We start from the raw sequence: 26,236 nt of genomic DNA, 5'->3' as shown, positions 1-26,236 counted from the left end.
TTAAAGCATAAGGAGACTCTCAAGCCTAAAGTAAAATCATATGCATAAAAAAAAACCCAGCTATCAAAAACATATTAGCTAAATATTTAAACCCTCTTGGTCATCTATTGTAACCAATTCCAACACTTACACCAATTTCATATGACTGGCAGCAAACCATAGAACTGCTCTCCTTATGATGTGAAAAGCGATTACAGCCAGTGCAGAAATCAGTATGAAACTGGACCAAGAGAATGATACTCCTGCTAAGAGCACTATTTTGCTAGTAAAACTAACTTTCTTTGCTCCAAGAGTAAACAGTTAAAAACACATGGGGAAATCAATATGAAAAAGGCTTTTCAGGAAATGGAGAACAGAAGCTTATTGTTTATCACGCTCTTGTTACACACTACTAGCCCATTGTTTCAATAGCTTTGTACAAGGTTATTTGTCTTTCAGACTAATTTTCTGCTAGAGTGTGTTCCGCTACTGTGTAAGATTGTGAGGGGTTATTTTAGAGGGGTGTTGGGGGCGTTAGGGAGCAGGGTTTCCCTAAAAGCCTAAACTTCAGGCCTGTAAACAAGCTAGTGCTCTAAATGTGCAATACTCATTGTGACTTACCAACTCCAATGACTGGGTTTGCTGAATTAGCTGCTCTAAATGATTTTTGAGCCCAAATCCAAAGTGACAAACATTAAAATACCAGTTTTACATCCACCCAAATTCCAAAGCATCCATATATCCTTCAACAGTAAAGTTCCAATCAGCTAAAATTCTCCTGCTGGACCAAACAAAAGGTGTCTCATGTTGATGAAACCACTTTGGTGACAGCGGTCACACACAAACTTTTGTTTTATCAACCTTGCCACTGAGGCACAAACATCAACAAGATGTTCTCAGGTTATTTTCAGTATTCATAAAAAATTGTGGAAGGTGTTATTACCCCACCACATTTTATTTTTTTAAAAACACTGTACTGATGGATGTTAAAACATATGCCACAGATACTGAAAGACTGGATTTAATTTCCGGAAGGATTTACAGTCACATCTCCCACTTTGCTGACAGAGAATACTAAGCATCAAGCTACTGTCTGGTCTTTTGAGGACACAGGCCCATCTTTCGCAGAGTAATTACAGACCTCATGTGGCTCACGGAGCAAGAGCTTGACTCTCTTTAGCCTAATAAAGAGAATTCACCTAGGAGAAAGGAAAATTTGAGGGACTGCCTCTCCTCCAGTTACTCTGAAATATTAATGCCTTCCAACAGTTTGCCACGGATAAGACTGTGCCCCCTTCTCAGGGGAGAATTGCCATCCCTTGTCTCTGAGGCCATGCAGGCTTCTGTGCACAGCCACCCTGCTTAGCCTCAGACTAAGTCCATGCAAAGCAAAAGAAACTCACAGAAGAAACAGAAGTTCCAGTTCCCTCCTTTCACTTCACATGGTTTTATGTTCCAGAGCACAGAAGGCCCAATGCTATTCTGCTCTTTCTTAAACCACCAGACTATGGCCAAGCCAGTTTTACATCTCCGCACTCTGTACTGAATTTCTGTTCCAATTACCATGACTAAATCCACAAAGGAATTTAGGCTTCTCAACAGTTAACACAATGGTGTTCAGCCAATTTGTTATGCTGCCAATGTAGTAAAGAAAAAATATGGGATCTATATGAATAACAGTCCTTAGCTTTACCAATCAAATAATTTTAACGTTTTCTGATACTCATAGCCTAGAGGGTAGGGGATAGCAGACCTACCACGACTGAAGCTTTCAGGCACTGAAGCCCAGGGTGAAGGGAATGATACTGGTCACCTCAACTGAGTACAAAACTCCTCAAGAAGCCAAACAACAGGTAAAAGCAGTGTAGAGAACTACCTTTCCTTAAGCGTTCCTTTAGTCAGTTTATACATGTTGCTACTATTATCCACTTAACTGAAAACACAATCTGAAGACATAAGCAACTGCGCAAAGCTTTGAATGCTTCAAGTAACAGGTAGATAACACTTCAGCATTTTAGAGTAAAAGCTAAGACTGGTAGAGTCTGTTATTTTTCTGACATATTTTGGGGTTTATTTTTTGTTCAACAGACGGATCTTAAAGGCAATATTTGGTTTTTAGCAAGATCCAACATTTGCATTTGGGTTTCCCACCTCTAATTGCAACATAGGGTATTAATATCATAAATAAAGCTGAAGTCAGCCAAAGCTCATTGAGATACAATTGCGTCAGCTAACTCACAGTTTGCTACTCACAGTTTCACACAATTGTGACAGTTATCAGTCCTTCAGGGTGCAAAGAAGGTAGCTATTTCAAGAGCTCATGTACATGACACCAGTGGACTCAAGTAATTTGCAGTTATACTGCCTCCATCTTTGCCCACCTTCATGTTGCTTATCGGTGAGAAAAGGTGATACCAAAATGCCTGAGCTTACCAAGTCAGCTCCCGCTCCCAACAACAACTCCAAGAATGCTGTCAACAAAACTCAAGAGAAGGGCTACAAGTAATATAAGAATAGCAGAGTTACTGCATCCATCTGTACGTGGTGCTGAAGCAGATCCATTGTAAGACTTGTATCTTAACCAAGCCCATGGGCATCATGAACACCTTTGTCAATGACATCACTAAATGTACCACTGGAAAAGTACGTAATCTGGCACATCACAAGGAATGCTTGACCATCAGTTCCTGACAGGTGGAATCAGCCATGCACTAGGAGTTGCCCAGAGAGTTAGCCAAGTGTGCCACGCCCAAGGACACCATAGCTATTGGGCAAATATGGTAGCTCCGAGACTGAAAAGTATGCTTTTGCCCAAGGACTTGTGGCTACCGGTGGATGAAAAACTGGCCACGAGCCAGCAATGTGTGCTTGCAGCCCACCTGGAGTACTGCACCCAGCTCCGAAGCCCTCAGTACAGGAAAGACATGGACCTGTTGGAGAGGGTCCAGAGGAGGGCCACAAAAATGATCAGATGGCTGGAACACCTCTGCTATTAGGAAAGGCTGAGAGAGCTGGGGTTGTTCAGCCTGGAGAAGGCTCTGGGGAGACCCGATTGTGGCCTTTCAATACTTGAAGGGGGCTTATAAGAAAGATGAGGACAAGCTTTTTAGCAGAGCCTGTTGAATAGGTCAAGGGTAATGGTTTTAAACTAAAACAGGGAAGATTCAGACTAGATACAAGGAAGAGGTGTTTTTTTTTGTTTGTTTCGGGTTTTTTTTTGTTTTTTTTTTTACACTGAGGGTGGCAAACCACTGGAACAGTTTGCCTAGAGAGGCTGTAGATGTGCCATCCCTGGAAACATTCAAGGTCAGGTTGGATGGGGCACTCTGAGCACCCTGTTCATTGCAGAGTGGTTAGACTAGATGACCTTTAAATGTCCCTTCCAACCCAAACCATTCTATTATTCTGCAATTCTATCTGTACCACATGCTGGCAGAAATTGAAGTCAGCTTGAACTCTCCTTATGATGACATCCTTTTCCCCCAAACCACACATTCTTAGGACTTCACACGAGTTGTTTCTGTAGACTGATTCTGAAGGAATTTTTGATGGGATAGCAGTGACAGGTTAGTTATTCATGAAGGGTGCGAAAAGAGATCTGGCTACAAACCAATCCATGTCAGCTTGTAGGAAGTCACAAACCATTCTGATTTTGGGCAATATCAGAAGCAGTAGATTGAATTTGAGCCAATTCTCCTATGATCCCTCGTATCTTCAGAGAGATAAGTTTTCCAGGTCATCTTGTTCATCTGCTTCATAGCAGCAAAATTGAAAGTAAATGTATCACTCCTGACAGACATTTAAACAGCCTGTTTCAGAAGGCATCTAGCAAGAAAGAGATCCCAAATTCTTTAGACACTCCAGTGCCTAGTTATCCTTAGCGTTATTTTTTTTTCCCAGCACTAAACAGTGTCCTTTCCTGCAATATAAGCCTGAAAAGAAGCAGTTCAGGTGATTCAGATGAGCAGAGTCAAGCTCAAATCCCAAATATACACAACAAGTCAAATCATGACCAGAGTTGCCCAACTGCTAGCCTACACCTTCTTTATGCTGCATTGCACACAGCACAGCAAGTTTGAGGGCCTGCAGGATAGCCACAGACATCGATGAGTAACAGTTCAAAGTAACATGACTTAAAGAAAATATTATTTTAGATTGGGACTCAGCTCAAAATCTCTTACAGATTTAGAAATTACCTTATTTAAGAGTAGAACTGAATCATTGCTTTCTGCAAAGGTGCCATGGACCATCCCTTCTGTAATCAGCTCAGTGGGAACAGTAAAGCTGTTTCTCACCCTTCCACTTCTAATAAGCTAGAACTGGCCTGTCAAGCTTGTGGCTTCATGCTATGGGCAGCCACAGATTCATTTTATTAAGATAGGCCTACACAATAAAGACAACAGATAAATCATACAAAGCACAAACTATGACTCCTGTGGAGAAGTTCAAAAGCTCTGGGGTTTCAAGAGCCAGAATGGCAAACCCATGGCATCAGAGTGTGATCAGTGTCAACGATCTAGAAACATCATCTAGAAACAATGATCTAGCTAGAAACATCAAGGCTCTTGGGCCTTAGTGAAATTGAGCATGACCCTAAAAACTGGCTTTAACATGTACCAAATTTTTGGTGATTCCCAGACAGATGCAGCCAGTAGCTGCCTCACATGTTCTTTCCTACTCACACAACAGTAGTTAAATTAAGGACTCAACATGTGAATTCACCTGTAGCTGGTCAGAGTAATCCCATCACTGGATATATACAGCTGGATGTTATGACATACATACTTTTGGATTTGAAAAATCTTGACATTCCAATTGCAGTATTATTGAAACTGATCCTTTCCAGACAGTCTAAATACAGACTGTTGTGACTTCGAGGACAGATAAGTTCTATAAGTATGTTAAAGAAAGGCAATGATATAGCAGCAGGAAGCTGCTAAGCAATCTTTCGTTTTTTGGTGATGGCAAGTCACCTGGCCAATCTCCTCTTCTGCAGTGTGATGTATCATGATCAACAGGAAGTCCCTAAAGGAGAAAACTGATCCTTTCCTGTTCAAATCTCTCTGTTCCTGAAGATCATTTAACACCCAGAGATTTGAGACTTCCTCACACTAGTAGCTTGGTGGGAAAGGAGCACTTGGCTTCTAAGTTCTTCAGCTTCAGCTTACAAAAGTCAAGTCATAGCACAATGCCAACATCCCCCAGTGGGTACTCAATACACAAAGTAGCCTGAGCCCACCAGGAAAATGGCTCAGGAAATCAGTGCTGAGCTTTTGTTTGTTTTGCTGCCTTCTTAACAGAATCACGTTAGCATGTAGTCATTTATCATGTATTGCTTCAGCTAAGTGAAAATAAGAGCTCTTTTACAGCTTTTGTTTGCTACTTGTGTTCTCTATAGTACCATTAATAGTACAACAGGCTATTAGTTTGAAATGCTTATTTGAGCTATAGTCATGCTTTTCCTAGCAGGGGAAAGACAAGCTGATGTTCACTGTGTTAAAGGCAACACAGGATGTTACACCTGTATTGCCAGTTATTTGCTCTACGTTGACATATTTGCTGGCCAGAACTAATTTTTCAGCTAACAGACATAGACCCTCATGTAAGTGGCAAGTACAGTGATGACAACACAGATATCAGCATGACCTTACCTAAAGGTTTTTTAGCAATTTCCTAATCCTCCTCCATCAGTACACTTTCATTGTTGATCAGTGAACATCATTAATTAATAAAGAATCCAAAACTACAGCCATGTTTTCCACCAAAGGTTTTATCCCTGCACAGGAAAATCATTCCACAAGTAAAACAGTCTACAGACACAATTCTAAAATAATACTTATTTGATACATCACTTTTTGGTAGCTAGTATGACACATGAAGAGCTACACACACTTTTCAAAGGATGCAGTAATAAGTAATAAGAAGTATTTCTTATGAAAAATCAGGCCTTCTAGGGATTTTAGTTCAAATAACAAAGGCCAGTGTCAACTAGGGAGGTGGAGAGAAAAGTCCTTGAAAATATTCTCAAACAGCAAGAAACAGACAGTTGCAGCAACATGATTATATGTATTTGCACATTGGGTAAAGGAAGCAGCACCTGTGTCCACACCATAAACCCAAATCCATGGCAATTGAAGTTATACAGAAGAAGGCTTGAAAAGCAGAAATGAAAATATCACAACGACATTCAGGCAGATCTTAAGATATAGAAGAACTGGAAGTCAAAGGTAAAATAATTTGAAGGAGATACTCTATTTTGTATCCCTGAAGTTTTACACTTATTAGGTAATTTCCTCTCTTTGAAAAATAAACGTATGGAAAGGCGGATTTCCTTTCCTAGAAATTGTTTACTTCCTCAGAACTTTAACATCCTCTGTTTTTCAAAGTCATCCACCTATTAATAATAAATGCTCAAAAGACTCTTTTTTGCTTCATGGCTTTTCAATTTTTCATCAGCTTGGTCCTATTCAAAATAGAAATTCTCAATTCTAACCTTCAGATCACTACAAGCAACAATGGATATTTGCACTTAAGAAAACTAAAGGATGAAGTCAGTGACTTCTGGTATCCTCTGCTTCTAGAATGGCTTGAAAGCTTTATATATATATATACACACATATATATATATATATGGAAAAAGTTTTATATACATATATATGTGGAAAAACAAAACTGAGAAGTTGAAAGGTAAAATTTTCTCTACTAAATTTACAGAAGATAGTTAATTATCCCAGTTTTCTCTTTTACCTCCTGAAAGAGATCATAGAGATTCAGAAGTTGTCAAATTACTGTGTTGTACATAAAGTCATCAAAAGTAGACATATTAGACATCTCTTAGCAGAAGTTTAATTTAGTGACCAAAACACACTATGCTCCCTGTATGGCCTTGCCTTCTGCTATGAACCCATTAACTTGCAATTTACACTCACACACATTTGATTCCTACACAAATTAAACAAATTGCTCATAAGGAAAATATTAGAAAAGCATTTTTCATTTCTTAGCCTTTGCATTCTGATCAGTAGGGTGAAAAGAAATGACATATGGCCAACAGTTATCTGAAGACTAGAATTTGAAACCCGAGTACAACAACAGAGTGGGGGAAATCACTAGTAGTTTTACATAGTATCTCTATGGCTTTTGATTATTTATAACAGTCAGCTTACAATAGACTGGTGTAATGAACTAGAAACACGTGAGTTGAGATTGATGTCTAAACTGTCCCTAAATTTAGCACTTCAAACTGGTTTTATGGTACTTTTAAAAATAGAAATGACATTGAGATATAAACAAAACTCTATGCCAACAACAGTTATGTGATCCACACCTAAAGAAGACAACATACAAAATCTTCTTTGATACCATATTGAAACAGTGTTGCCTTTGTAATGACAACACAATATCTCTATTTCCCAATTCATCATCTACATGAAACTAAGGTGATCCCTTACCTTGATTTTGTTAAAGACATTTCAAACATTCAGGTGTGTCTCACACAGCACACAGTTAAGCACCGAAACCACACTGCCCTCAATTTTCAAGTCAGGTTAGCATTTGTAGGATCCCAGGTTGAAATGCACAGCATAATTGGAAAGCAACTTGCAATGTTCATCAAGTTTTAGGAGGCAGAACTAATTATGTACATACCAGGACATAAAAATAATATTAAAAAAATTGTGTATATATACATGTAAAGCCATTTCCAGTAATAAATATATTGTAAATAAGGTTAGCAGATTCATTCAGATGGTGTCAACGATAATAATGATTAGAACGATAAGAATTAACTGCCTCTGTGAGTTAAAAAGCCAAATCCAACCAACACATTATTTTAAGTGGCAGAAATAGACAAAAGTGCAACACTTTCCCCTCACCCCTCTTTTACTAAATCCTTCTAGTATTCGCCAAAAAGCATTTACTAGGCATTTTGGGCAGAACCTAAAGCTAGATAGAACCTAAAGCTGGATACTAAAGCCTTTTAGTGGCGTTTAAAGCACACAAATTTCCTGTAGAGTATTTTTAATTAATTCTATTATTGCGTTCAAAGGGAGAATACAGTCCTACAAGAGCTTCTGAAAATACCATAGTCTGTAATAATTTCATTTGTAAGATCCATTTTGCTAAACTTTTCTGTTCCTCCTTCAAACAAACATTTAAATACATTTTAAGTTCCTTGTTTAGAACGTGTCTTTGGAAAGAATACTATACGCACCCAGCTTTGAGGTAAGGCACGGAAGAACAACTACCTTGAAGTCGTGACCTTGCTTTTAAGAGTCTTATTCAGACTAGATTCTTACAAGTCTAAACCTGAATCTTAATTTCAGCACTTGCAGGAAGAGACAGTATTTTAGGATTATAAGAAACAGGAAATTAGATTTCACAGTATTACAAATCTAAGGGTATGTCGAGGATTAAGATTGCAGGGTGACAATAAAACCCTGGCAGATGTATTGTTAACCTCCTCTTCCCCCCTACTTCCCCCTTTTTGCCCCTCCCTCTCCCCCCTTCCCGCTCAGGACAGGTGATCGGGAGGGAAAGAAGGACAGAGAGAAGAGAGTTGGAAAAAATTAAAGATATTTTACTAATGCTACTAATAAGAATAGAGAAAATAATACAAAATATACAAAACCAATCTTGAAAGTCTCAGCAACTACAGAGCCGGCACCTGAAGTCCTGGATTAGACTCTGCAGCCAATCGGAGCTGGATTCAGTCTGTCACTAGGCCTCAGTTTGCAGGGACGACTAGCAAGGTCCTCTCCTAATGTCGGCCATAAGCAGAAGGGAAAAAGGGACGAGATCCTCGTGATCTCGCACTTTTATATGAAGTATTCACGTGAATGGAATGTTATATGCAGTTGGTCAGTTTCTTGGTCACTTGTTTCTCGTCACCCCTCTCACGAGATGTCCATGCATGCTTATCAATAAGTTTGCATTCCATTGCTAGGTTTACCGAAACATGTGTCTGGTTATCCAGGAAAATGCAGTTAATATGAAGGCTTTAGCTGACAGGCAAATTCACTAAAAGAGAAGCTTGTTTTTAGCAAAACCAGGACAGGGTACAAATTTTACAGTCGTAAACTGTACCCACCAAAATGGGGTAGAGGCCTCAGAACAGAGTTCTAAAATTATCCCTGAAGAAGTTCATTAATAAACCTATTTGCTTTTGGGCACTGAATAGCTAAAAAATCCTTTTATGTCTTTACAAAGATGCTCAGTAAAAATTATCCACATGCCAACACTGGTGAAAATAAGTCCAACAACAAAAGGAGAGTCTTCTTCTAGGAATATTTAATTTACATACATGATGAGAATGTTTTTACAATTTTAGGTGTTGAATGTGAAACTTTCACAGCATTATCTCCAATTAGTTCAGAAAAATACATTATTAATGAATTTAAAGAGAAGTTGTTCCTAAACATACTGGACGACCAAGTCATTAGAAGTCTAACTAAAATATATACAATACTGAATATGACAGTGGAGCTACACAGATTTCTGAGAGGACTACACACAAGAAAGCCTGCAATATATTTATTCTTCTATGCTATGTTTGAATTCAACACACCTTCAAACTTCTGGCTCAGCTGATGATTTGAAAACCAAGTACATGCTCTGAGGAATGGACACTTTCTATAAATCATTTGCATACCTACTACATAAGTGTATACAAAGAAAACACACAAGCTATCCCACTAACATTCTAACACAATTTGCCCTATTTAAAATAATTCAGTACAAAACCAATGGACAGGAATGAGCACGGAGAATTATCAGCAAATATATAGACATAGCAGAAGGAGCAGATAGTTCACAGTGTAAATAACTGTTTCATCGATAGTTCAGGGTACTGACTTCAGAATCTCAGAATCAAGTTCCTTCTTTTAGAGTGGCTAGCTAAACCAAATACCACAGCAACTTCTTTTATGAACTATTACACTTGCCTCCAAACTACCAACTGCCTGATCCCTATTCTCAGAATTGCATTATTCCATTCTTTGTGGCAGACAGCTAGAGAGAGTCCCGTTTCCATAATGGATATTCACACAACAACCTATTCGAAAACACAGGCCAAACTCCTAATGCTTCATCTAACATGCTTATGAATAGCCAAGACTTGATCAGTCTCCCAAGAATAAAATGTGAGATAAAGAATAAAACCACAGAAGGGATCCATTTGTTTTCAAAACTGCAAATTGGAATTCCTAAGTACACATATGAAGACCAAACAATTTAAAAAAAAAAAAAAATCTGTGGTGCACCTGGGCACGCCGTGCATAGATTAGAAATTTAACTAGAATGCAAATACACCTAAAGAAAAAAAAAAAAAGGACCGTGAATAGTCAAGCATGAGAATTCCTCAAGGACCTGGCTCATTTTTTCCTAGCACCTGCTTCCCCTTTGCTCTCCTAAGCAGCGTGTCGTAACTTTTCCTGACAGGACTGATTTCTCCACAGCCATTTCTGAAGTCTGAATTTTTTTTTTTTGGTCCCTCATCAGGAATGCTATTGTTTGGCCTCTGTCATCACACAATTTAGCTACAGTATCTGGGCCCACGGTTTTAGGCAATACTTTCTGATCTATGCAAAATGCACCCCATGAGACCAGTCTAGTTTTCTGCTTTGAAGCCATCACACCCATCCCTGCCCCAGAACAGTGGGCACATACAGCTGGCTCCTCATCTTCTCACTGCAGCAATTATATCTTTCTCCTCTTCCCTTTCAAGCACTTTCATATTTCTCTTCCTGTCTCCTCTTGCAACTCCCAAAACTCTCATCACAACTTTGGACAATACGTGCTTAGATTTTCCCACGGAAGTTTCATCCATTCATAAGAAGCAGTAGCCTTTCATCATAAGGACACTTCCCAAGTTCATCTACAAAGCTACTATTTTATTGTTCCTCGTATTCCTTTTAAATTTTCATTTTTCCATCAGGAAACCACTGGTATCACAGAACAGATCATGGTCAAATAGTGGTCAAAGCCACCTGTCAATAAACATGCTCTTCAGTTTACCTTCGCAACCAAGTTTGTTCCATCTCTTACATTCAGCACCTATTGCAAAGACAACTTGACTTCCATGCTTTCTTTGCAATGTGATAATCTAATACTGATAGAAACAATTAGTTAAACACAAGAGTGTCCTTTCAACTAGCAAGTCAGATGAACTTGCTGTTCATTAGGAAAAAATTCATCTGCCCTTTCTCTTCTGATGGCTAATGATCCAGAAGGTGAACACCAGAACTGAAAGCGTAATTCATCTACACAGAAATAGTGTAACATCTATTTGCTGTTGTCCTTTTTGCAGCTTTTTTAGTCATCCTGACATGCTTATTTTCATTTGTGGTTTTTACCTAAGCAGTGAGTAATTTTTAGAGAATTATGTTTAAGATAATTACACCACTAAATATTAAAAAAGTAAACAAATTCACACCTGCATTAATTTAGCATAACATCTCTGCAATTATTTCTACCGTGCTCATAAGAAAACTAATGCCTCAAGCTGGAAGGCATCCTTCTAATGCTTGGCTATAGTATATGTTAACAAGAACAGGTGCAGACTTCCAAACAATTTTTGTGGCGGTTGCAGTCCTGATGATAAAGTGTGTGCTGAATCTGGCCTTTGCTCAAGACCATAAATCAGTCATCTGTGAATCAAATGCCACCGGCAAAATCATGTGAATGTGTAAATCTACAGCTATGCAAATAAGGAATTAAAATCCTCTCTGTCATACTTGTTTAAAAGTAGAATAATCTGCAAGGCTCAAATTACATGATCTGTATCTGTAAAGTGACCCTTACAGAAGAGGTCTGCTAAAAGACTTGAATTTGCCTGGTTATCTGCAGGTATGTCAAAACAAAGTCTTTGGTTTGGTCTTTATTCTACTGTCAAACCTGTCAGCATCTCACTTAGCTCTCATACAGTAGCACTTCATTTGATTAGCCTCTTTTATATTTTACTTATTCAAATTAACCATTAGATTGCACCAGTCACACTGAAATTATTATTTCCTTGCGATTCCTAACAACTACGGGTTTCTCCAAAGAAAAACAGTGCAATTACCATGAATTTGATTATCTGGAGGAATGTCACTGCTTGTTCATTATAAATTCACTAGGAATTAAATAAAATTGTACTGGTAACTGCTCGCTTCTGTCAGAATTTGCTTAATAAAATGTGGAAAATGCATAACTTGCTAGAAGGAGCAGTGTGACGTATATGCTCAATATGTGACTTAAAAGATACACACTAAGTGTTTTGCACTGGTATCGCTTTCGGTTGCTGCTGCTTGTCTCTAAAATCCTTACTATTAGTAGGAAAAAAATACAGGGGTAATGTCTAAATCAGACAATAGCTGCTCCAGAATTCACATGCAAAGCACAAAACACACAGAAGTTAGTAGTGTGACCTGTATGTTCAAAAGGGAATTATTTATTATATACTTCATCTAGACCAATCACTACAGCTTAGGATTGCCTCAAAAGCTACAGTCTTTTTGAAATTCAAAAATTCCATGTCACATGATGTTTCACAAGAGCAGCTGAAATACCCAGCCAAATCTGGGGCCATCTAATCCATTAACACACCCCTCATGATGGTCCATACTGGCTGCTTCAGAGAGAGCGAAACATTTGTGCTAGAGATTTACTAAATAACCTTCCTAAAATACAATTCTTGTAATTCTCACCAATTGAGAATCACCTCATATCCATTATTTATCCATTCTTATTTATCATAGTTCAAGAAACTACAAAAGTTCTCATTATCTGCGCAACAGAGTAGAGAGTTTGAGGTTCCCATATGAAGATGAAATTCAGTAAAAACAGGCATTTAGTACCTTACAAATGTACCTTTTGCACCTGCTTGAAAACTTGGTATCAACAATATCTTGATTTCAGTTTACGTTTATGTTTACAAAAAAGAAGTATTTTTTGTTTTATAACAATGCCTGATTTTTTAAATATTTAGATAAAATAAACCTTCAAAGGCAGAACATTCAAGCACCCAATTTAACTGTCTACTCCACACTTTGTTTTATTGCCCTGAATCACTATTTTTCCTTTCTGGTCATTCAAACAGTAAAAATACTGCTCATATGCACAGAGGCTCCCTGTAGTAACATACATAATTTCTAGTTCATGCATTTTTCTGACATCAGAATCGATCCAGATAACTGAATCATGGGCAGCCTTTCCCCCTCTCACTTGCTAAAAATAAACTTTGGCAAAGTATTAGCTTTTAGGAAGTCAGTCCTACTGGATAACCTTGTTCTAGTCAGATTCAAAGCAGTTTGAGATTAGCTGTAAACAGCCGTGGGATATTTTGTTTATATTTGCATTTTATTCCAATCAAAAGACCAAAGTAGTCTTAATCCTAGCTGTTATGAACTGAAATTTGTACTTTTACAAGTTTTGTGGTATAGTCTATTCTGCTTTTCCATTTAATCTCATTAATCATAGTAAAAATATAAATCTGACCACTCTGCTTTCATAACTCATTCTGACTTTTCTATATACGATAAACTCATGTACTAATATCTCTTCTACAATTTACATTTCAGAAATTCCTATTTCTGTTCTTTTATTGGTATTCTTTATTGCTAAATCTAGAGATAGGTCACTATATTTTGTCAAGAACACCCATCAGATCTCTATAATTAGCTAACTTATCTTTCAAATTCTTACCTCAGGTACAAATACTTATAACTTGTTGACACAGGAAAACTTGTTGCATCTTCTGAACCTTCATCACTTACTACTGACATGATGTTTAAGTAATATCTACACCTTTTTGCAAGGCGGCACACTGTGCCTCCTATGGCTTCACATACATGTGCCTATCCCACTGAGACATACGTGGCTTTATTAAACACAGTAGCACTCAAGACCCACTATGGCGATGAAGTTTTACATTCATCCTACAGTTATTGAGTCCTCAGACAACATGGCAATGTGCTGAAAAGAACACTCTACGGCTCTCGACGCAGTCCCTACCTCTTCCTCATCATGGGCCACACCATCCAACCCTAAGACTCTTAGGAAGCATTAAAACCACTTTTCAGCTTGCTGCAGTTAAACTGAGACTTCACCTATTGATACTGCTCAAAAAAAGAGAACTGGACCCATTGTTTTTAAACTGTTTGAAAAAACCACGACGACCCTTCCACCTATTCTGACCTTCATGCAGATCTACTGATTGACTATTAACATAACTGTTGAATCTGCAAGCAAAAGCAACCTTTAGAAATCAGTGCATTTTACTATTTTTGTAAGCCTGGATGAATTTGATTTTTAGGTATGAAAACTGCAGTTACTGATTCCATTTCCCTTGGGTTTCCTCATGCATCCCTGCCTTTTCCTTTGGATCCTGAAGAAACAAAAGAGTAAAAACCGCTACATTTGTGGACAAATTTAGCTAATCAGCAACTGCTGCCAAACTAGGGATAGATGTAGTTCCCTATCAAACAGTTCAGTTCTATACTGCTTTAATACTTGTATATAAAATGCAGAACAAGTGTCCTAAAAATAAGTAAAGCTTTTATTATTCTATGTCCCAGCATTTTTTCAACAACTATTTTCTGAAAAGGCTAATGAAAAAGTTTAGTGTATAGTTTGATCATAGTAAAGATTCAGAGAAAGAAAGGTTGCTTTTCCCACCATTGTGAGTATTTTTTTCCACCCATCCTTAGAGGCTTGGGACCTTCAGCATCAACTCTTTAAAAAGTGTTATGTCACTCAGGTTACTTAAGCACACAGAACCACATCTGTGCTATTCAACCCCCTGATGGTAGTTGGTGATTAAGGTGGATGAATCAGAACACTATCTTTATTCAGTACAAAAAGATGGAAAAAAAAAAAAAGTTAAAAAAAAAAAAATCTATTTAGGGAAAGAAGTTAGAAACAACGTTAAAAAAAGGCTCCATCTTTGGAGTTTCCTGCTTTACAGCAGCATTAGCTATGATGTATCATTGTTATGGAACAATACATCTCAGAAGAAAAATGCATTTATACATTTCACGTTTCAAAAAAACTGAAAGCAAAATTAGATCTAGAATGTGGTCATCCAGCACGCCTTCACTCAAGATACATGCTGCCCTTCTAAGTATTTACGTCTCCCCCTTCTCCCTCCCATACGTAAAGTTTTCCATTACCTCAGTGCTTTTGAAAATCTTTTTAGCTTTTGTTTTAGCCCTAGAATGTTAAGAAGCTTCGTAATTTCATAAAGATCAACTTGTGTCAAAACACTTTCATGAAAAGACAAGACACTACTTGAAGAAAAATGAACACAGACAGAATATCTCTCGAATAGGAAGCTATACACTACATCCAACAGTAAAGAAACTGGCAATAAGTAACATGCTTAATGCAATACTGAAATAATGACATGGGAAAGGATCAGAGTAGTAGGACAGCATACCAAAGTATACATTTGTAGAATTCTTGTTTATAAACAAGGAGGAATTGTCAATTTTTATTTCCATGTTTGTGTGGATAGACTCATTGGAGCAGAAACATTGTTTCAAGGTCACATCTGACGCAATTTGGCTGCTCCATGATGCATCCTCATCATTGGTGTATTGTATTCAATACCTGATCCTTCTGATACAGAATTGACATTCAGCCATTCCACAGTGTAACATTATACAGGGTACCCTAATTTGATATCTGAGTGTTTTCCCTGGGCACATGCCATCTGTATTGTTACTCACAGGTTGGTCATATATGTAAGTATACAGACAATAGTCCACAGGTTGAGGGTAGGTAACACACTCCCACACTAGCTCTCCAAAGGTTATTGTGCTCCACAGACTGCATAGCTGTTTGATGCTTATCACTGTTTGCACAAAGTTGATTCTTTTAAACAAACAACATACAGAAAACTGTTACACAACTGCACTCTACCTTCTTTGGTCATCCTGTTCTCTCACTTCTATTACTATTTGCACCTACTATGATACAGCATGTTAGGATCTATCCGCCTGGTTTTGCTTTGTTGGTATCCTGTTTTTGAGCACAACACATGGGCCCAGAGTCACCTTCAAAGGTCATCCACCTAAAAAAATGTTTGAAGTGACCGTAATGTTAAAGTATGACAGCTGATGCTATTTACTTAACTGCTGACCAAGAGAGAGCCTTAATTTGCATAACATACAGACTTACAGATCATGTATAATCATCTCTTGGATAGAAACTATGGCTACACTGAAACCTGAAAAACTTCTAGACTTCAATTGGAACTCACTGTCACCCTTTCCAGCACAAAAATACCCAGTTTGTCCTGTGTTATATTATTGTCAAGGTCTTCTTGTAAGCCTTCTGTTTATAAGTACACTTCATTTCATCATGGGATGAAATATGTCCCTCTCTCTTCATGCCCATTTGATTTCTACATCAGTGACCCAATTCTACACATTTATACCTACATCACGGGGAACTAGTTCATAGTGGATACACTTCTTACTTCATTACGGTTTCTTACCTCTAACTCATTTAAATTCTTCCTCCACACCAGATTCTATTGCAGCACCTCCATGGCCATTACTGACAGTCACCGATTTGATTCACAAATAGCTCTGAGAGGATCAGATGTTGCCAAAGAGACAGTAAGGAAACAGGGAAGCTGGGAATTGATATGAGAAAAAAGACAAAGGGAGAAAAGCAGAATGGAAAGAGTAGAGAATATTGCTTTAAATTGTATGGACAAATAAGTCACATCTATCAGCACATAATTGGTGTACGCTTTTTAGTTATTAGTCATAGGTAGTCTTCACTTGTTTTCTTAGACCCTAAATCCTTCACAGTGACATTATGTCCACCTTGAACTGCAAGATTGTTCACTTCTTGAATACTGCTATATCCGTACTTCGTATTGTTACAACAAAAGCTCTCCATCTCTTTGTTAAAGGCTTACAAACACCTTAAAGGAAATACCAGCTCTGCTTGTTTATAATTTTCACTATAATTAGAGACTCAATCCTAAATATCCATGTAGCACCACACTATAAATGTGCATTCCACTTTACAGAACACAGATGAAAGCTGTTCTCTAAACAACTTACCATATGACTCCTACACAGAGATACAGCGAAAGAAGTTGGGGTGTGCATTCACCGAATAACAAAATCCTGGAATGATTCAAGTAAGATGGAGTTTTTCTAATGGACAAAATGCATGGTAGCAATCCATTTCTATATTGCTGTTTTCAAATGCAATATCTCATTTGGGGGATAGTTGCTGAACATGCTTGTTCAAATACCTTTGCAGGATATATATAGAGAAATAACACATTGGAATTTGCCTCCTAATTACAGAGCACTGGTTACTAATTTAACTATAAAGATACCAGACCTCAAATTCTTGATTTCATGCCCACTCAACTGTGCAAACAAATGGCTCATCTCAGTGTGATTTAAATCTACATAATCATTTAAGATTTAAGATCACAATATAATTTAATTTTCTATAGATGCAAGGTGAATCAGAATGTTTGGTTCACTTGTCAGAATAATTTAATGCATTTCATATCAGCATATCAGCTAATTCAGAAACTGTATTACTGCGTGAGAATACAGCTGGTTGTTCATAAAGTGCTAGTTTTAATATAAATGTTATCTGTACTGATGGATTGCAGTTTTATTGACCTAGGTCTAATTACAGTTTTCATCTCTAAAACAGATATGTTATTATTAATAACTATTCAGAACAATTCATTTTGCACTGAAAATCTACAACATTACCATATAGTCCCAGTTAGAAAACCTCTGCCGTTTCAATTATTACCTTCCATTTCTCTTTATGTTTTTATTTTCTGTAGCTTCTCTAGCCTATCTCAAAAATCACTGAGATTGTTCAATGGAAGTTTAACCATCTTGTGCTATTAATGTGCTTGTGCTCCATGCGGAGTGCTGGTTTCCTTCCTTTCATTGAACGCCAAACGGAGGGACACAATGGGTGTGTTGTGCTCTTGTCTAGCACGGTATGTGCGATATCTTTAAAAAGGAGGTGTGAGCTGGCTGTAATACCACTACTCTTAGGAGTACAAGTACCACAAACTAATCAACCACAGCACTGGGGCATGCAGTCCATCGAAAGCTGGTGAAAAACCTGCTTTTTATTATGACCTACATACTGCATAGCAGCAGTTGGACAATTTAAATCTAGTTACATTGAGACAGAACACAATGCATGAATTTCAGTAATGATGGACTCAATGATGTCAGGCTTTTCAAATATGCTCGCAAGTGCTATAACATTTTATTGTACCTACGCTATCCTGATGGTAAAAACCACAATGAAAAGCAAAAAAAAAAAACAAACAAACAAACAAAACCCCACAAACCCTTTCCTTTTAGTAGAAAATGCACGCATAAAATTTTAGCAACAATTATAAACATCCTTCTGAATCAGCAACCATATGGAACATCCCATTGAAATATTTAACAAAAATGCAATCAGATCAATTAATTCAGCAACCACTCAGAACAAGCCACTGACCAAATCAACCTTTAAATGCAAAGATACCTGAAGAAGCTTATTCCTTGCATGAAGTTTTGCTCAGTTTTATTTTACAAAAACCGAAATAGTCCTTGCAAAAGCGTACCTCTCTCACACAAGCCGAGATGCACAAGCAGCTTCCTTTTGTGGAAGAGTCCAGAGGCAAAAGCTCCTAAGCCAATCTGCTCATAAAGCAGCACGTTAAGCCTGGGAAGGAGCTTCTGTCCAGCCCGCAGCCCAGAGCCCCGACGAATCGCACACACCTGCGCCTGCAGCAGCGCCGCTTTCCCGGGAGCAGCCGCTCACACACACACACACACACACACACACCGGAGCAGCAGCAGAAGGACGGGCACCACCCTTCGCCGGGACCACAGGCTTCCACTTGGAGTGGCTAGCGAGCTGCTGAGATAGCACTGCAGAGAAACCTTGCCTTTACCAGACAAAACCTCGCTCCGCTGCCTGACAGCAGATATGCAGCATTATCACCCTGCATTCCACCTCCTCCGATCAGCCAGCAGGACCGGCAGTCACCCGCTTGCCAAAATGGCAGCTCGTAAACACGCTAAGCCGCTGTAATTACTCACTAATATGCCCGTTTCTTCCGTTTCCTCCGAGGAGATTTTTGTTTATTCCCCGATAAAGCACAGCATAATATGTCACATTGTTTCCCATAAGCAAGATGGCTGGTCCTTCCAGCACGGCCTCGGGCCGCTCATTGGGCTCCCCCGGCTTGCCGGCGCCATGGCAACAGCCAACGGCCGCCCGGGCCCGCCGCCGCGCCAGCGCTGCCAGCCCCGCCAGCCGCGCCCCGCGGAGCGGCCGCGCCCGCCCCGCTCCAGGCGCGGAAGAAGCTGGCCTCGGCTGGCCTCAGCCGTGCCCGCGGCTGCCGGGGAGCGCTCCGTTTTGAGAAGAGCTAAAGGGCTGTAGCAGCGAGGAGCACCCACTACAAGCAACCCAGGCCAATAGGTTGCAAGTTACCATATGAACACCTGCACTCTTTTGATGCGTTAAATTTAAGGGTAAGGCACAGTATGAGTACTCAGGGTAAATAATCTTCTATATTTAGGAAACAGGGGTAATCATTATACAACAGGCAGCTAGTTTTCCAACAATAAGGCCCAAACCTCTGCTCGTTTACAGAAAGCCAACCTCTGCCATTGTCACAATTACTCCCAGTATTTATAAATACATTTATTGATCTTAACAAGTTAAAGGTTGCTGTTTATTAGATTGTTTTCAAAGATTGTACATTTCAATCACCATGTAAACCAATTTTATCCTACTTAGAATAACACGATTTCTAATTTCAATTAGGAGTAGGAAGAAAAGGAGATATTTGTGAACAATTTAAAGCTGCTTACAAAAATTCCCACTCTTCGAGAGCTGTCATTATCTCATATCTCAGTCGCCTAAGGAGTCAGGAATAAAAGCTAGAAAGCACATGCAGCTCTCAGCAACTTAAAGTCCTTTGAAAATCATTTAGAAATATTAAATGTATTTGAGTATGCTGCATTGCATATACAAAAATTCTCAAAGATTTTTCTGTCCCTTCCTAGTCATTAACAGGGATTGGCTTAGTATGTATAACAAATCATGGCATTTCCTTGTTCAATGTCATACTTTTCTAGGGCTACAGCAGGGTTTTCACCTGTGAGTACAGCTTGCAGACAAAGCTCTGCTGCTCCACCACTCCAAGTGTAATTTCTGCTCTCAGGGTCCAAGGACAGCGGTGTCTCGGTGAAGTCCCAGGCAGAAAACTAAGGTCCACTGTGGTGGATTTTACACATTTCTTCCCTAAGCATCTTCACCCTCCTTCCTTTCTGTAAGCGCTAGTTTCTCTGAAAGTATTACAAGAGAAAAGTGGCTTGGGCAGGAGCTCACCAGGAAACAGGTAAATTCTGTTTATATTTCTGATACGTCAGAGCTGAAACATTCCAGTCCATTTAAATAGGTGTTTCAACAATAACAACAATTTAATCTTGTTTCATCCTCTCTTAGCCTTCTTTAGAAAGATGAATGTCCACGCCTCTGAAACTGCAGTTGTGGCTGAGTCTGTGCCAGCATCAGACAAACATACCCCCGGCTTCCATGACTTTCTGTGCTATGATTACTGTCCAATAGTACTTTTAAATTGAAAAAGATGTCTGCTGATTTCACAACCCGATTCTGAAGCTTTTATCTGGAAAACATTTAACTACTGAAGTAATTATTGACACACAAACTAAGTATTAAAACAAAACCAGTCTGCATTACAAGAATACCATTTCACTATGATTAGTTCACTAACTTTTTTGTTAATAAGCAACATGAAACAGCCTGCACATCTAGTACCTTACTTCTTAATGCATTAATAGACTCTACAAAAAAAAAAAAAATATATCTCCAGTAAGTGAAGATGCAAGCAGTTTTTCTGTCACTTTATCACACTAAGCTACTATGGTTACTGTCCTGGTACTCTCTACAGTCAGATTGAAACTATAGCATTTGAAAAAGTAGCAGTCATGACTTTTTAAACAGTAGGTTAGTGCTTGGAAAGGTTTCAAAATGTATGTCCATATCTATGTATCTATAAATATGCGGGTATTTTAACAGTGGAAGCACAGTATTTTAATAAAAATGTTCTTGTTATTTTTGTTGGTGGTGGGTTTGTTTTTAATAAAAAACCTGTTTGAAGATTACAGCTTCATAATTCAGTCTTTAGGCACTTAGAACTATGTTTATAATGCTGGCACGCGTCTATCCAGTTGAGAGTGATGGAACTTTTGCCTGCAGTATGCACACAGGACTTAATGATATATATGCACATGCAACCTTTCCTTCTCTTCAGTGACTTAAGTGATTAGGTAGAAGAGGCTTAATCCAAGTGCAGATTATGGTTCCAATTCAGCAAACAATTAAAGCACAAAGTGTAAGTACCTAATCTGTCTGCAACTACCCAAAAGCTTCACAGAAGTCCTAGAAACAGTTTCTACTATATGCTCTGCACATCCATTAAATTTTTTCTGGCCAACCCCGCTGAAATCATGACATCAAGGATGGGAACTGGACCCCCTGTGCAGCTGCCAGAGACTGAATAAGCTCTGATAGTCCCCCAAGGCTCAGTTACACTGATGTGCCTGTGTATTTAGGAAAGATCCAGAATCAGGCAGCTGAAATGGTGGTAGCTATCCTGCTCCCCTTATATAAATATTTAGGTGCAAGACAGAGAGTCATACTGACTCTACAATGAGTATTTAAGTGCTTAAAGACAACCATTTGTCTGCTGTGTTAGAGCTGAAAATAGAACACATCATTTGGTGTCTTTGCTCAAATTGTACTCCCACATTAATTCAAATGAATTTTCTGATGTCACTGTAGTACCTGGAGGACAGTTGTTCACATCGAAAACCATCGGAGCTGAAAGAAAACTAGTACTCACTGATCCTTCACCAGAACATTGCTAACAATCTTCAGTTTTGAGACAGAAATAACCGGCATTATTTTCAGCCTTATCTATAGATAGATAGTGTATCAACATATCAGTCACCATTGTAATTTTGCCCTTCCTGCTGTTTTCCTTCACAAACGAGTTTCCAGCTGTCTCAAAGCAGCTCCACAGAATATAAAATGTATACCTCCATTAAAGCAACATTTCATTCTTATAACTTCTTCAGTCAATTCAAGTACTGTCATTTGCATACATTTCATTACAATCCATTGTTTCATAAAAAATAAATTTGCATTCTAGAACTGTTTTAAAAGCATGAACTATAATAAATATTTCAATATATTGGCATCCATGGACAGGAAATGTCAAAAGACCAGATTTTAGTTAAGCAGCAACTACTCTGTTAAGATTAGCATTTATTTTCTGCATTGCACTGTAATTGTTCCTAGATATTTTTCACTATCCAAATAGGAAAACACCTACTGTTCAGCCATCCTGAATATCATTAGTAATTACAGATCTGTCTGATCTTCATCCAATTTCTATAATCACTTGATGTATATTTAAATGTAAGAAGCTCTGTTATTGAAGACAAATTGGACTGCTCTGATCATAAAGAAAACTTTATCTATCAATATTGTTTTTTCACATTGGTTGGTTAACCCGCTTCAATGCAAAGTGGTAAGTAAACAGAATGAATATTTGTAGGTGAGTATGCTGTAGAATAGACTAGGTAACATCATTTTTCCAAGGTTTCAGGTGACCACAAGCCTGGAAAAAAGGCCCTGATGTCCAATTCCCAAGACATCACTATCACTAACCACCCAAAATCTGCAAAAGAGTGAACTGGAATTCAAACACGAAGAGTTAATTTTATTCAGGGTCAAACTTTTTTGTAGCCCATTCAGCTACTGAGCACTGAGTAGAACTGCAGCTATTGGCTTTCTATTTCCAGGTTCTCATAAATAACAACTCTGATCAGTTTTCTGTACTGTGGATTCAATTAGGTACTTGACAAAGATGCTGTCAGACAACTCTGTCTAGACCATATAGAGTAATGAGTTGATTTATATATTTAAGATGTGGCCTATGTTTAAATAAAACAATCACAAAAGCGTTTTAGAAATGTTTTTAAGGTGTATTTGGGAAAGTTTTATCCCAGAAAGTTTTATCCCAGAAATCATATAATCTTTTTTTTTTTTTTTTGACCTTGAGACATGTTACTCATGACAAATACCACAGCCACAAAAATGGGATAGAAAAATGAGAAAACTAACTCTGATTTTCTTAAAAGCAAATATTTAAAAAATTTTAAAAGAAACCCTGAAGCCCTTCTGTAATTAGAGATGAAAGCATCTTAACCTAATAAGACTAGATCCCTCATGTTTTACTGCAATGCTAAAGATACTGCTGAATTCCTGGAGCAATTTCCACACTGTTTCTTATCCCATATTTAGTATTTTACTTTATGATATAATTTAGTAAAAAAAAAAAAAAAAAAAAAATCAATAGTGAAGATATCACTGCATGATCTCAAATGTTAGATCTTACTAAAATTATATTAAGCTACTTTTTAGCTGTTTTTACTTACAGCTTTAGAATAATTTTATCTGCATTCTAAGTAAAGATTTAAAAGAGCCCAAAATAGAGATACTCTTTATTTTCTACTTGGTTACCAGTTGGATTCATTACGATATTATGCATTATAACACCTATATACTTTGTTGTCATCCCAAGAAAACACCTCAAATTTTGTGATATATTGAGTAGACGTTAATTCATTTGAACTATAATATGGATGAGTGTTCTGTTTTCAGATCTTCAGGATAGTATTCCAAAGAAAAAGGTGAATTTGAGCTCATGAAGACACAATATGTGAGGCTGTCCCAAAAATGAGTGCTTAAATGTCCAGTTTTAACAGAAATAGCAAACCTTCAAAACAAAACTAACACACAAATGAGTGTCTTTAAGGTTATCCTAATACTTGAAATATCCCCCTGACATCAACTGCAACCTGAAGCAAATAAAAAAACTGAAAAGTGGCTACTGAAGTGTGCTGTGCTTTCAGAATATGCCAAGAATATTGCCAAGACAACTAATAGTTTATCTGGTCAATTTGTACTTGAAAGTTTTCCAGTCCTATTTGTGTCATGTACTGACAGCTCCATGAAATAGATACAGTCATTCAGAAACCTAAGCAGGAATTCAGATTAAGTTGATTTAAGTTCTGAAGAATATCCCAGGCCACCTAGTTTCCAGCACAATCCAAAAATCAAGCTTTGTTTCCATTCTGAACTGCAGATCCCTACAAGCCTGAGTTCCTGTGAATGTCAAACGTCAGTCTGAGCAGTATTGCTGTGTTCAAAATGCAGAGGCCCGAACTCGTGCTAGTAACACACTGATGTTTTGGTTGTTGCCAGGACTTTTTGGCTTCCCATGCTCTACCAGGTGCACAAGAAACCGTGAAGGAGCAAAGCCAGGACAGCTGACCAAAGGCATATTCTTTACTATGTGATGTCATGCTCAGTAGATAAACTGGAATTGGCCTGGAAGAAAACACTGCTGCTCGGGAATGAACGGGCTAGCCATGTCATAGGTAGTAAGCAACTGCATTGTGCATCACTTGTTTTGTATATTCTATTATTACTATTTTTCTCCTCATTTGCTATTATGTGAAATGGTTCACGTCTCAAGCCATGAGGTGTTTTTTTTCTCCCTTTCAGTTCTTTCCCCAGTCCCATTTGGAAGGGGATGGCAGAGGGAGGAAAGAGCGGAAGGAGTGAGCAAACAGCTATGTGGTCCTAGTTGCCAGCTGGGGTTAAACCATGACAAAGGCTCAGACCCACGTATCTCCATTCGGCAATATACTGCTGTCCATTTCAAAAGCCTGCTTCATGTCATTTCTTTGTACCTTATTACCACTACATGTATAGACTACTGTGGAAACAAGGACAAGCATTCCTTTTCTCCTATTTGAGAAACAATTCCTAACTTCTAATCACTACATTTATGGAATAGCAGCTGTGAGAAATGCAAAATTAAAAAGGTAGGAAGAAGAGTTTGCTGGGAAAGCAGAGCATGGATTTTCAAATGTTACCCAGAACTCTTGGCACAAATGCTTTGCAAAAGCTTTTACAATACACTTGGAATTCCTAATCAATCCTACTTCAGGCCTGCTAGGAACAAAGGCCCAAAACAACAAAAATCAATTCAAACCTTTCTAATTCTATACAACTTCAAATATATAGGGATAGCAAAGTCATTGCTAATAATCAGGATGTGTTGTGGTTTTGTTGTTGTTGTTTTTTAAATTAAAGCTCCCTTTGTCCAGGTCTATATTCCTTTTCAGCAGTAGCCTCACTTTCAGCCATCTGCATGTTTTTGTATTTACCTACCCTGCGCACTATCATCACTCAACAAACTGTAAGTCTGTTTCTTAACATACCTCTTTGACCAATCTAATTTTGTTCAATCTGCCACAGGAAAAACAAAGAAGAAATTAAATAACAAAAATCAGCCCCAGCTGATCTCTTTCCAGCTCCCCCACCCCTCCATACTTTCAACATTGCATGATGCCAAGAGCCAGATGATAACCAGCTGACTAAAAATAGAGAATACTTCCCTAGGCACACAACCATACTTATGGCTCTCAACTCAAAAAAGTTGTTCTTGCCTGATTAGATTGGCTTATTAAGTGACACAAAGCTTGTTGGGCTAGTCCTATCTGCCTCTGACACTCCTCAGAACTCACCAGAGTGCATTTAAAAACTTGTCCTTCCTTACAGACTGAAATTCACACACCTTGCATACAGAATTTTGCTCTCTTGCACAGTCCTCCTGGAAAAATAACTATTCAAAACCTAATCTCAAAAGCATCTGAAAGAAATGCTATCAGCCATGATACTTCAGACCACGCTTTGTTAAAAGCAGCAAGATTTGGGAAAAGCAGATGAGTAAGGGCACCAGTAGCAAAAAGGTATGATAAAGCTAGTAAGCCATCTTATTTTCCAAAGGTCTTTGAAGCCAGGAAGTTTTAAATAAACTCCTTGTAAACCAGGCTCACATTTTATCAATTCTGAGAACTTGGCAGCACCTCTTCATGCCAGATGAGGTCACAAATCAATCTCAGAACACCTCTGACAAAGTACAAATACCATAGCAGAGCATGTCTAAGTCACACTAACATGTCTGGCTGGCATAACTACAGTAGCAAAGTTGATAAGGTACCACCCAGCTTATCCACGGCATTCTTTTCATGAAGATGTCATTTCTTCTTTTGTGCTAGGAAGTGAAACAATGCCAGAGCATTCCAGAACTGCTTAAACAAATAACAGT

General features: G+C 38.3%; 1 protein-coding gene across 48 annotated transcripts in view; it reads right to left on the bottom strand.

The window, feature by feature from the left end:
- SORBS2 (sorbin and SH3 domain containing 2) overlaps positions 1-26,236 on the bottom strand; it is a 224,502-nt gene that overhangs the window by 138,730 nt on the left and 59,536 nt on the right. For 25 of the 48 annotated variants that reach the window (XM_065061128.1, XM_065061136.1, XM_065061145.1 and 22 more), the window contains exon 1: positions 19,059-20,844. The exons of 3 other annotated variants lie outside the window; for them this stretch is intronic. The gene's annotated coding sequence lies outside the window, so the exon portion shown is untranslated. Of the gene's footprint in view, positions 1-16,456; positions 16,598-18,577; positions 19,003-19,058; positions 20,845-26,236 lie in introns of those variants that run through there. 20 more of the 48 variants (XM_065061130.1, XM_065061161.1, XM_065061174.1 and 17 more) reach the window with 12 other exon arrangements.

The sequence above is a fragment of the Columba livia genome, chromosome 4, assembly GCF_036013475.1.
Source record: "Columba livia isolate bColLiv1 breed racing homer chromosome 4, bColLiv1.pat.W.v2, whole genome shotgun sequence".
In the NCBI taxonomy this organism is placed as follows: Eukaryota; Metazoa; Chordata; class Aves; order Columbiformes; family Columbidae; genus Columba; species Columba livia.
This window is presented reverse-complemented; position numbering and strand designations above follow the sequence as displayed.